A 12465-nucleotide genomic window follows, 5' to 3' on the forward strand; every position below is an offset into this window, starting at 1 on the left:
TTTCCAGCACTCTGTCCTTGTTCAATCTCCAGGGCTTTTCTAGGTCCGTGAGATGCCTGCTGTGGGTAGTCTAGGTCTCAGGAATATAGGAGGAGAGGGATCACCAATGCCTGGTCGACCATGGGTTTCATGCCTGGTTTGAGGTCTAGTCCTCAAAGTGACCAAAGTCTCGGTTGACGGTTGTAAATGTCATTGTCAATGTCTACCTTCACCGAGAGGTTTCTCCTGAGATGTGAGAAGTGGCCCATGTTTATTATGAGTCATTATTGATGGAGGGCACTGTGGTCCATAGGGAACATGTTGGGTGGGGGTCTTTGTCATATGGTTATGGAGTGTAAACCATATGCTTCCTTGAATGAGATGAGTGGCGCAGCGGTAGAGTTGCTGCCTCACAGCGCCAGAGACCCGGGTTATATCCTGACTATGGGTGATATCTGTACAGAGTTTGTGCGTCCTCTCAAAGATAGTCGTAAAATGTTGGAGTAACTCAGCGGGACAGGCAGCATCTCTGGAGAGAAGGAATGGGTGATGTTTCAGGTCGAGACCCTTCTTCAGACGTTCTCCCCGTGACTAACGTGGGTTTTCTCTGGGAGCACAGGTTTCCTCCCACACTCCAAAGACGTATAGGTTTGTAGGTTAATTGGCTTGGTATAATTGTAAATTGTCCCTCGTATACGCAAGATAGTGTTAATGTACGGGAACCGCTTCTTCTTCTTCTTCTTTTGTGTGGCGTGCACAGCCTAAAGTTGTTGGACAACTTGTCCTATTTGATCTTCCGTTTGTGCACATCGAGTTGATTGCATCAGTCAAAACAGGGCGGACCACGTGAAGGTTACAATCTTCCACCCTGAGGGAACCGCTGGTCGGCGCGGACTCAGAGGGTCGACGGGTCTGTTTCCAAAACTAATATGTATCTCAGATTCAGATTCAGATTCAGATTCAATTTTAATTGTCATTGTCAGTGTACAGTACAGAGACAACGAAATGCATTTAGCATGTTGTTCAAAAGGGAACTGCAGATGCTGGAATATCGAAGGTACACAAAATTGCTGGAGGAACTCAGCGGGTGCAGCAGCATCTATGGAGCGAAGGAAATAGGCGACGTTTCAGGCCGAAACCCTTCCTCAGACTCAAATGCATTTAGCATCTCCCTGGAAGAGCGACATAGCAAATTATTTGAATAAATAATAATAAGTGATAATAAGTGTCCGGGGGGTGGGGGGGTGATTGGCAGTCACCGAGGTACGTTGTTGAGTAGAGTGACAGCCGCCGGGAAGAAGCTGTTCCTGGACCTGCTGGTTCGGCAACGGAGAGACCTGTAGCGCCTCCCGGATGGTAGGAGGGTAAACAGTCCATGGTTGGGGTGAGAGCAGTCCTTGGCGATGCTGAGCGCCCTCCGCAGACAACGCTTGCTTTGGACAGACTCAATGGAGGGGAGCGAGGAACCGGTGATGCGTTGGGCAATTTTCACCACCCTCTGCAATGCCTTCCGGTCGGAGACAGAGCAGTTGCCATACCATACTGTGATGCAGTTGGTAAGGATGCTCTCGATGGTGCAGCGGTAGAAGTTCACCAGGATCTGAGGAGACAGATGGACCTTCTTCAGTCTCCTCAGGAAGAAGAGACGCTGGTGAGCCTTCTTGATCAGAGTTGAGGTATTGTGGGTCCAAGAGAGGTCATCGGAGATGTTGACTCCCAGGAACCTGAAGCTAGAAACACGTTCCACCTCCGTCCCGTTAATGTGGATGGGGGTGTGCGTGCCGCCCCTGGACTTCCTGAAGTCTACAATGAGCTCCTTGGTCTTCTTGGAGTTAAGGGCCAGGTTAGTCTCTAAACTAAGTTGACAATAGACTTGCAACGGACTGACAACAACCTTGGATCAACATGGCGATTTTCCATCCAAATTTGCCAGTGTTGTGAATAATCATCATATTGTCTCCATATTATTCCAGCCATCTCATTAATGTATCATGAGTGACCCACAGAAGCTCCGGCCAGCAATCAGCATCTCTTGGATCCACCACTCACACAATGCTACAATCAATTTCAATTACTTCACATTTAGTTTAACCGAGTTTGCATTACACTCAATTAATTTAACACTTGACATAAGATTTGGGATCAGAAGTCAATCAAAACCAATGGTTTTACAAGTACAGCAATTATTTGAACAATTTTCGAGTTCAAGTTAGTTTAATTCCCTAATTTGGAGGCTCCGTCGGTCGTGTTCCAATCAATAATTGACAAAACTTATGACATTGATTGATTGCACTGACTTGCGAGAGATTAGTTTAGTTTAGTTGAGACACAGCACAGAAACAGGCCCCTCGTCCCACCGTGTCCCTGCCGACCATCGATCCCCGAACACTAACATTATCCTACACACACTAGGGACAATAAAAACAACACCATTTTACCAAGCAAATTAACCTACAAACCTGCACGTCTTTGGAGATTTTATACTTGGGTAAAATACTGGTAATAATCTAATTGCATCCACCTCCAACAAATGGAATGAAACAATTGGGTAAAAACTTACAGAATGAAACTCAAACTTTAAATGTTGTAAGCCAAGTTATTAAAATGTTTGGGCCTCCATTGCTAATATCAATTGTTTGAATGCTCTGGGCATACGTAGATAAGAGGGAACTGAGGTCTATGAGAGGGTAAGAGCATCGGGAATTGTATTATTTCTGAGTGAGCAGGTATTATTATCAACAAAGGACACCGAGTGCTGGAGTAACTCAGCGGGTCAGGCAGCATCGCCGGAGAACATGGATCGGTGATGTTTCGTGTCGAGACCTATTATCGGGTAAACGATAGTGAGGGCTAATAACTAGTAAATAGGCGTGTGGATTGTGTTAATGTGGTGACAGGAAACTGCAGATGAGGCTGAACAGGAGGTTCATTGATTATGTGTGCACACATTGAATACATGTATACTCTCTGTGTACATTAGGAATGCAAGCAAAGAATTTCACTGTGCCTAGTCACATGGGTCAATAAAGTATTCCATTTCATGGTAACAGAAATTTGGATCTACTGTTAATGAATTTAGACTTCATAGCAAGCCACGCGTTGTGAATCAAAAGTGATCTTCATTGAGTAATACAGAGAACAGCACACCACGTGATGACTTCATCCCGCCAAACACAGCCATGTGACCACGTGATGACTTCATCCCGCCAAACACAGCCATGTGACCACGTGATGGCTTCATCCCGCCAAACACAGCCATGTGACCACGTGATGACTTCATCCCGCCAAACACAGCCATGTGACCACGTGATGACTTCATCCCGCCAAACACAGCCATGTGACCACGTGATGACTTCATCCCGCCAAACACAGCCATGTGACCACGTGATGACTTCATCCCGCCAAACACAGCCATGTGACCACGTGATGACTTCATCCCGCCAAACACAGCCATGTGACCCTGCCAGTCCTAGTGCCGAGGATTTGCTCAGTAAGTGGCCTAACCACCAGGTGGCGCCACAACTTGTGGATGAACATCTTGTTCTGTTTGTGACCTAATTAAGTCTTTTGGAGATCCATTCTGTAATTAAGACCTCGTTGTGTTGTTGGCCAGGTCTCTGTGCAAAACCTCATTACTGTTAATGTAGATCCTGAGTAACCTTGTCATCTGAGAATAGAAAACAATGTACCAAAGTCGCAGTCGACGGCTCAGCTTTGGCCAGCCTTCTGATGCACAAGCACCAGTTTAATAAATCGCCCGTTACTTCGAGCACCAACTCCACATGGCCTTTCCATTTTGCTTGATAAAAGAATGGATCGACTGGGCTTATGTTCACTGGAATTTAGAAGGATGATAGGTATCTTATAGAAACATATAAAATTCTTAAAGGACTTGTCCCACTGCGGCGACCTAATCCGCGAGTTCTGACGAGTTTTCCCTCGACTCATACTCGCAACATGGTCGACACGAGGTCCTAGGAGGTCTTTGTAACTCTCCTTCATGCTTGAGAGTAGTCCCCGTGTACTCGAGGCCTCATCTGTGCATTAATTGCCTCATATTATGTTTTGTACTGAATTCTGTCTTTACTTTGTGTACTAGTCATGTCTCTACTATTTATTTCATTCCCCTTACATGTTTTTCCTCTACCTGCTAAATTTTTGTAAGGTGCCCTTGAGACCCTTGAAAGGCGGCCATAAATAAAATGTATTATTATTATTATTATCAGCTAGGTCGCGGCGTATTTTTCAACATGCTGAAAAATGCCAGCGAGTAAAAAAAGGTCGCCATGGAAAAAATCGATACTTTTTTTACTCATAGGTTTAGTCGAAGTAGGTCGTAGTAGGTCGGCATCTTAGTCGTAGGTAATCGAGGGTAGTCAAAAGTAATCGAAGGTAGTCGTAGATAGTCTTCATCATGGTCGATGGGAGGTCGAAGGGAGGTCGAAGGAGATCGAAGGAGATCGTCTTCACTCTCCACTATTCGGTGTCCAATTTCCCCAAATTTAGTCGAAGCTATTCTTCAACATAGTCGAAGGAGGTCGAAGGAGGTCTTCTACATAGTTGAAGGAGGTCTTCTACATAGTTGAAGGAGGTCTTCAACATGACTTTTTCAAACTCTCCTAAACTCTTCTAAACTCACCAATTAGGTCGCCCAAGTGGGACAGCCCCTTAAGGGATTGGACAGGCTAGATGCAGGAAAAATGATTCCAGAACCAGGGGTCACAGTTTAAAATAAGGGGTAGCCCATTCAGGAATGAGAAGAGGAACATCTTTTCACCCAGAGAGTTGTGAATCTGTGGAATTCTTTGCCAGAGAAGGCAGTGGAGGCAAATTCACTGGATGTTTTCAAGAGAGAGTTAGATATTGCTCTGAAGGCTAACGGAATCAAGGGATAAGGGGAGAAAGCAGGAACGGGGTACTGAATTTGGATGATCAGCCCTGATCATATTGAATGGTGTTGCTGGCCTTAAGGGCTGAATGGCCTACTCCTGTACCTATTTTCTATGTTTCTATGTTTCTCCTACAAGACTCTTCTTCAGACTGATTGTAGACAGGTTGGGGGAAAGAAATTTGGAAAAGTCATTGTATCAATTAGATTGTCACCCTTGGGGGAAAGACCACATGTTAGACAACATCCACTGTGTGTATTTCAAGACCCTGTCCCACTTAGGCGATTTTTTCGGCGACTGCAGGCAACTAGGCAGTCGCCACATGGATGCTGTATGGTCGTGAGTTGTCTCCTCAAGTCGCCCAAAGAGTTGTAACGTTTTTCTGGTCGCCGCTGGATTTTGAAATGTTCAAAACTTTTCGGCGACTGTGGGCTTGACGTAGCTTGTCTTCTCCTGTCGTAGGTGTTGTCGGCAGTTGTCGCCAGGATGAGGCAGGTTGTCACCAGGTGACGTTGGTTGTCGCCGGGTGCTGACTTCAGTGAATTCCATTGGCGACAACCTACGTCAACCTACGTCAACCGGCGACTGAATTGTCTTCAGTTGTCGCCGACAGGGTCGCTGCTTGTTGCTGCTTGTCGCGGGTGGACCTAGGTTGACTTTGGTTGTCGTAGGTTGTCACCTAATGACGTCCTAATGGGTCGCCGGGTGTCGGTAGCTTGCTGTAACTTGACGTCGACTAGGTGATAGGTTGTCGTAGCTTGTCGTAGACATTGTCATAGCGGTGGGGGGGGGGTCCAGTCGCTGTTTTTTCGGCGACTTGCTACGACTGTGACAGTCGCCAGCAGTCACCAGAACAATCTCCTAAGTGGGACAGGCCTTTCAGGTTACAATTGAGCAACATGTTGCGAGATGCAGCTGGGAGTTTACTTTCATGAATTGCTCTGTAAGAATAATCTTATCAGCAATTTGTGAATTTAACAAAGGGCATATGGATTTCCTGAGCTTCCTAAAACATGCCAATAAAAGCAAAGAGAGAGGGGGGAGAGAGAGAGAGAGAGAGCACAACAGGATTGACAGGAGCTGTGAAGCTGACAATGTAATTAGACAATAAAGACCGCAGTCTCACAGCTCCTGTCCCGAGTGGTTCTGCCGAATGCTTTCCTTACAACAGTTGTACAAGGGATTTTTTGTTTTTGTTTGGGAAAGTTAGGAAAAAGTTTTGATTGAATTTGTGCCGACTTGTTAACTCTGCCGCCACTTCTGTGCTCCTTTGGACCCTGCCTTTCTGGCTGAACTCAGAAGTTATCTCACGTAATGTACACCAGCCGCCCTTGTCCATCTGCAAGCCTCTCGGAGATGGTTATTAAGGGAAATGTGCAGCCAGCGAGAAAGTTCAGACGATGCACATAGTGCACAGTGTCATATTGCTGGCTATGTTGAGACATCTGTGTTGTGGCACCTAACTGAAGGAAGATGCGCTCCTTCCTAACACAATCTGCTGTACACGCACTCCGCGGATAACAGCAAAAGTGGCCGAGGCACTTCATCTCCCCATCTCTGATCCTTCCTGGAAATTTCTACACACGTAGCATCTTATAGTTGGCAAGTGGCCTCGTTTCCCAGGGTTGCCAATTATATCAATTTTGCCGATGAAGTCATGTGGACAAGGCTGAGAGTCTGCCTGTGATCATAGTGCCCTGATCGACCTCTCTCTGCTGCAGGGTGCCATCAATGAGTTTTGTGTGGCTACCAAGGAGCAGACGGGAGCTCAAGGGTACTCATTAATCAGAAAGACATCCACCTTGTTAGCGTTCAGGTAGGACTGCGAGTGCAAGACAATTGTCTTCCTGGCTTGCACTAGCAGAGTGGGCAGCTGGCTAGATCCCATCTTCTTGCAGCTCGGCGCCCTCATATCCAGCAGGCCGGACAAAGGGAAGCCAAGGGAAGGGACAGGGCGGCACGGTGGCGCAGCGGTAGAGCTGCTGGCCCACAGCGCCAGAGACCTACCTGCATTTGATCCTGACTACGTTCTCCCTGTGACCACATGGGTTTTCTCTGGGTGCTCAGGTTTCTTCCCACACTCCAAAGAGGTACAGTTTTATAGGTAATTTGGCTTTGGCATTGTAAATTGTTCCTAATGTGTGTAGGATAGCGTTAGTGTGCAGGGCCCACGGACTTGGTGGGCCGAAGCGCCTGTTTCCACGTTGTATTTCTTTTTCACTTTAGTCTTTATTGCTTTTAAGCATACACAAATAAAACACAAATATAACTACGAAACATACAACAATGCAGTGAAACGTACAACAGTGCAGCAGGGGGGGGGGGGGGGGGGGGGGGGGGGGGGGGGGAGGGGGGGGGGGTGTTCAGTTTACAATTAATGATGCCGTATACAGAACTATTTTCTTATTAAAACATTTTCCAATAACTTACATTATTGTCAATAAAATTATAGTATTGATGTCTTTATTTCTACACCTAATCCATTTATTTCTATACCTAATCCATTTATTTCTATACCTAATCCATTTTTCCAATTTTCTGTTAAACTCATCTTCTTTCACTCTTAGAGAATATGTCATTTTCTCCATCACAAATATTTCCTGTACTATGTCTAACCATTGTCTAAGTCTGGGTGTGTCTGCTGCAAGCCAGTTTCTTGCAATGGCCTTTCTGCCATCTGTGAGTAGGATTTTAACCAAGTAACGATCTTCCTTCAGCACCAATGTATTTATATTACCCTGGTATAAAATGGAACACTTCTTGGAGACTATATATCCTAATACCTCCTTTAATTCTGAATTCACTCTGTCCCAAAATGGTTCTATTTTTGGGCAACTCCAGAAGACATGTGCATGATTTGCGCCTGTTTGGCCAAATTGCCTCCAGCATGTTTGCTGCTTTAGAATTTGCTTGCTTTTTATGTTAGGCATAATAAAGAAACAAATCAAATTTTTCCGATTAAATTCTCTCCATTTTTGTGAATTAGTGGATGTCAGTAGTGTTACACACATATGATGCCATTCTTCTTCTGAGATTGTGTTCAATTCCTTTTCCCACTTAAATTTTACATAAAATGTAGTTTTAGCTTGACATTCCATTAAACTATGATAAAGTTTAGAAATAATTATTGATGTTTTTTGATGATACGCATTAACTATCACTTCTACCACTGGATTCTTTTCTTCTAGTGCCTCCCTTTTTACTTTTTAATTGTAATAATCTCTCAGTTGGAGGTATCCAAACAGGTCTTGGTTCCGAAGTGCAAATCTATCCGCTTTGTATTTCTAAAAAACTAAGAAAATATTCAGGCTCCTTCTCACTCTGGGATCATCAGGTACAAATATCTAAATTGGGGAAGTTTGCTCCAAATGTGTTTGTGCAAATTAACATCCCTTACCCTAAATCTTCATCTAAACCCTCCATTACTGTCCTTCTTTATATTCAGACGAGGGAATTAAATGATAAATTAAATGATTTAGATGAGGGAATTAAATGTGACATCTCCAAGTTTGCGAATGACACAAAGCTGGGTGGCAGAGTGAGCTGCGATGAAGATGCTATGAGGCTGCAGTATGACCTGGATAGGTTGGGTGAGTGGGCAGATGCATGGCAGATGCAATATAATGTGGATAAATGTGAGGCTACCCACTTTGGTGGTAAGAACAGGATGGCAGATTATTATTAATGGTGTCAGATTAGGAAAAGGGGAGATGCAATGAGACCTAGGTGTTCTTGTACATCAGTCACTGAAAGTAAGCCTGCAGGTACAGCAGGCAGTGAAGAAAGCTGACAAAATGTTGGCCTTAATTGCAAGAGGATTTGAGTTTAGGAGCAAGGAGGTTCTGCTGCAGTTGTACAGGGCCCTGGTGAGACCGCACCGGGAGTATTGTTGCTATTGAGGTTCACCAGGTTAATTCCCGGGATGGTGGGACTGACATGTGAAGAAAGAATAGGTCGACTGGGCTTGCATTTACTGGAATTTAGCAGGATGAGAGGGAATCTTATAGAAACATATAAAATTCTTAAAGTATTAGACAGGATAGATGCAGGAAAAATGTTCCCGATGTTGGGGGAGTCCAGAACCAGGGGTCATAGAGTCATAGGGTCATAGAGTGATACATTGTGGAAACAGGCCCTTCGGCCCAACTGACCCACACCTGCCAACAATGTCCCAGCTACACTATTCCCACTTGCCTGTTCTTGGACCATATTATACAATACAATATACAATATTTATTACATGTCATTTGAACCTCAGTGAGGCTCAAACGAAACTCCGTTTCCACAGCCATACAAATAAAGACAATTTCCTACAGACATACACACAATTCAATTTACAGAAACATCCATCACAGTGAACCTCCTCCTCACTGTGATGGAAGGCAAAGTATTTTCTCTCCCCTGTTCTCCATTTCCCCCCCCGATGTCGAAGCCCCAGGCGGGCGATGGTAAGTCCCACGGCCATTTTAGGCCGCGCCAGGTGATGTCCGGCCCCGCTCCCGGTCTAAATGTCACAAAGTTGGAGCCCCCGGCAGGCACTGGAATGTCCCGCGGCCATTAAGCCGCGCCGGGCGATGTACGGCCCCGCTCCGGGTCTTTCCAACCCCGCGACACGGGCTGGAGAAGTTGCGTTGCGGGAGCTCCGGAAAGCGGTCTCTCACCCGGACCCACGAGCTCCTGATATCCCGACAGTCCACAGAAGCTGCGTTGCTGGAGCCTCCGAGCTCCAGAGTCGGGCCGCAGCAGCGAGCCACCACCGTTCCCCACGCTCCGAGGCCGGCCAGCCCCACGATGGTAAGTCCGCAGCTCCGCAGGCTCCGTGACTGGAGCCCCCAGGTCGTTCCTGCTGGAGGCCGCTCCATGGTGCTAGGCCCCAACGACAATGGAGACCCGACAGGGAAAAGGTCGGGTCTCCTGTGCAGGGAAGAGATTTTTCAAAAGTTTACCCCGCCCCCCCCCACATATACACAGTTAAAAACACGATTAAAAAACACAAACAACTACATTTAAATAGACACAAAAAAAAAAAAAAAAAAGACAGACAAGCTGTAGGGGCCGCTGCAACAGGTGAGTCGCTCCGCCACTCTCTCCAACCAATATTCCACCTTCCTCCAATACCTGTCCTATCCAGTGTACCTGCTCTCTCTCCCCATCCCCGCACGACGCAACAGGGCAGAGGTCCCCTGTTCTCCACCTTTCACCCCACCAGCCGCAAATACAACACATAATCCTCCGCCATTTACGCCACCATCCAACGTGACCCCACCACTCGCCACATCTTCCCATCTCCCCCCATGTCGGCCTTCCGCAAGACCGCTCGCCTCCGCAACTCCCTCGTCAATTTCTTCACTTCCCTCCCGCACCACCCCCTCCCCGGGCACTTTCCGTTGCAACCGCAAGAAAATGCAACACTTTCCCTCACCTCCCCCCCTCGACTCCATTCAAGGTCCCAAGCAGTCGTTCCAGGTGCGACAAAGGTTCACCTGTATCTCCTCCAACCTCATCTACTGCATCCGCTGCTCTAGATGTCAGCTGATTTACATCGTAGACCAAGCGTATGTTGGGCGGAACGTTCGCGCCGAACACCTCCGCTCAGTCCGCAATAACCTACCGTACCTCCCGGTGGCTCAGCACTTCATGTCCCTGTCTAGTTTACGAATAAGGGGTCGGCCATTTAGGACTGAGATGAGGAAAATGTTCTTCATCCAGAGTGTTGTGAATCTGTGGAATTCTCTGCCACAGAAGGCAGTGGAGGCCAAAGCCCTGGATATTTTCAAGAGAGAGTCAGATCTAGCTCTTAGGGTTAAGGGAATCAAGGGATATGGGAAAAAAACAGGAACGGGGGGGGGTACTGTGTTTGGATGATCAGTCATGATCATATTGAATGGCAGTGGCGGCTCGAAGGGCCGAGTGGCCTATCCTGCACCTATTTTTCTATGTTTCTATGTTCTATGTTTCTATTGCCTTTCTTAAAATAGTCAAGTCAAAAAGAAATTTAAATGTAAGCAGATAAAAATATAATTAAGTTGCACCTTTCCTTCAGCTTCCCATTTCCATGCTGGACAAACTCCAGACACAAATCTATTGTCTCTATGAGGAGATAAGGCAATCATTTCTCCTATGATTAATTCTCTGCACACAATGCAGTTCGAAATTGCCATTACAAGATTGTAACGAGTTGCAGATGATTTTGCAGGACCTAAACATTTTTATGTTATTTTTTTCTCTCACTGTTCACTGTTCATGTTCATGAATTCATAAGTGATAGGAGAAGAATTAGGCCATTCGGCCCATCAAGTCCACTCCGTCGTGGCTGATCTATCTTTCTCTCTCAACCCCATTCTCCCTACGAGCTCTGACATCCGTACCAATCTAGAACCTATCAATCTCTGCCTTAAAAATATCCATTGCCTTGGCCTCCACAGATGAATTCCACAGATTCTCCACCCTCAGACTAAACACTGCATGGCTGTATTGTCACTAACGCTGCATGTGGTCATATTTGCGTTAGTGTGTGGCACGTTGGAGCAGAGGTTGAGCTGGTGCCTAGCAGCACCAGAGACCCGGGTTCGATCCTTACTACGGAAGCTCTCTGTATGGAGTTTGCACGTTCTCCCCATGACCGCGTGGGTTTTCTCCGGGTACTCCGGTTTCCTCCCACACGTCAAAGACGTACAGATTTGTACGCTAATTGGCTGTGTTAAAGACTGTATATGTCACTAGTGTGTGTAGGACAGTACTAGTGTACAGGGTGATCAATGGTTGGCCCGAACTCATTGGGACGAAGGGCCTGATTCCGTGCTGTATCTCTAAAATAAATGAAACTAAACACATATTTGTGGAGTAGTGTGGAAGAATTCAGAGAGGGGCCAGAAGCGATGTGAAAAAAACCCTTACATTTGTCTGAAAATGTTGCAACAATTCTTTGGACATGGCCTGTCAGCATGAAAGGTTCACGGTTTGTGTCTGCGCCTGATGGAGCTTTTTCTAGTTAAATTATTTCTTTTTTTCCTTTGGCCATCCAGATCCCATTCTGTCAATCTTTCCCAGGGAGAATACTTGGAACTCAAAAACAGAAACCAAAAGCCTCATCAAATGTATTCTGAGAATAGATGGGCAACGTCAACTAGGCAAGGTGAGGCCAAACACAAATTGGAGGGACAACACCTCATATTTTGCTTGGGCAGCTTACAACCCAAAGCTTACAACATATGAACATTGATTTTCCTAATTTCAAGCAAAATTTTCTAATTTTCCTAATTCCATTTCTTTCCCACCATAGTTGTCCAACTAGTTGCACTGTTCGCATCCTTGTATCCCTTCGTTATCACCTCTACCCCAGCCAACAGTGGGCCCATGATGTACTCCACCCTTCCTTGGGCATCTTTTGCCGCCCCTGATTTGTTCTTGCCTTTTTTTTTCTCTCCAGCTCTCCCCCCTCCCCTCGACTTTTCAGTCTGAAGAAAGGTTCCGATCCGAAACGTCACCCATCCGTTTTCTCCAGAGATGCTGCTTGTCCCCGCTGAGTTACTCCAGCACTCCGTGTCTATCAAGACTCCGGTCAGGATGGGGTGGTGGTACCAGTACTATGATTGGT

Source organism: Amblyraja radiata, chromosome 13 (genome assembly GCF_010909765.2).
Source record: "Amblyraja radiata isolate CabotCenter1 chromosome 13, sAmbRad1.1.pri, whole genome shotgun sequence".
NCBI classification, from domain to species: Eukaryota; Metazoa; Chordata; class Chondrichthyes; order Rajiformes; family Rajidae; genus Amblyraja; species Amblyraja radiata.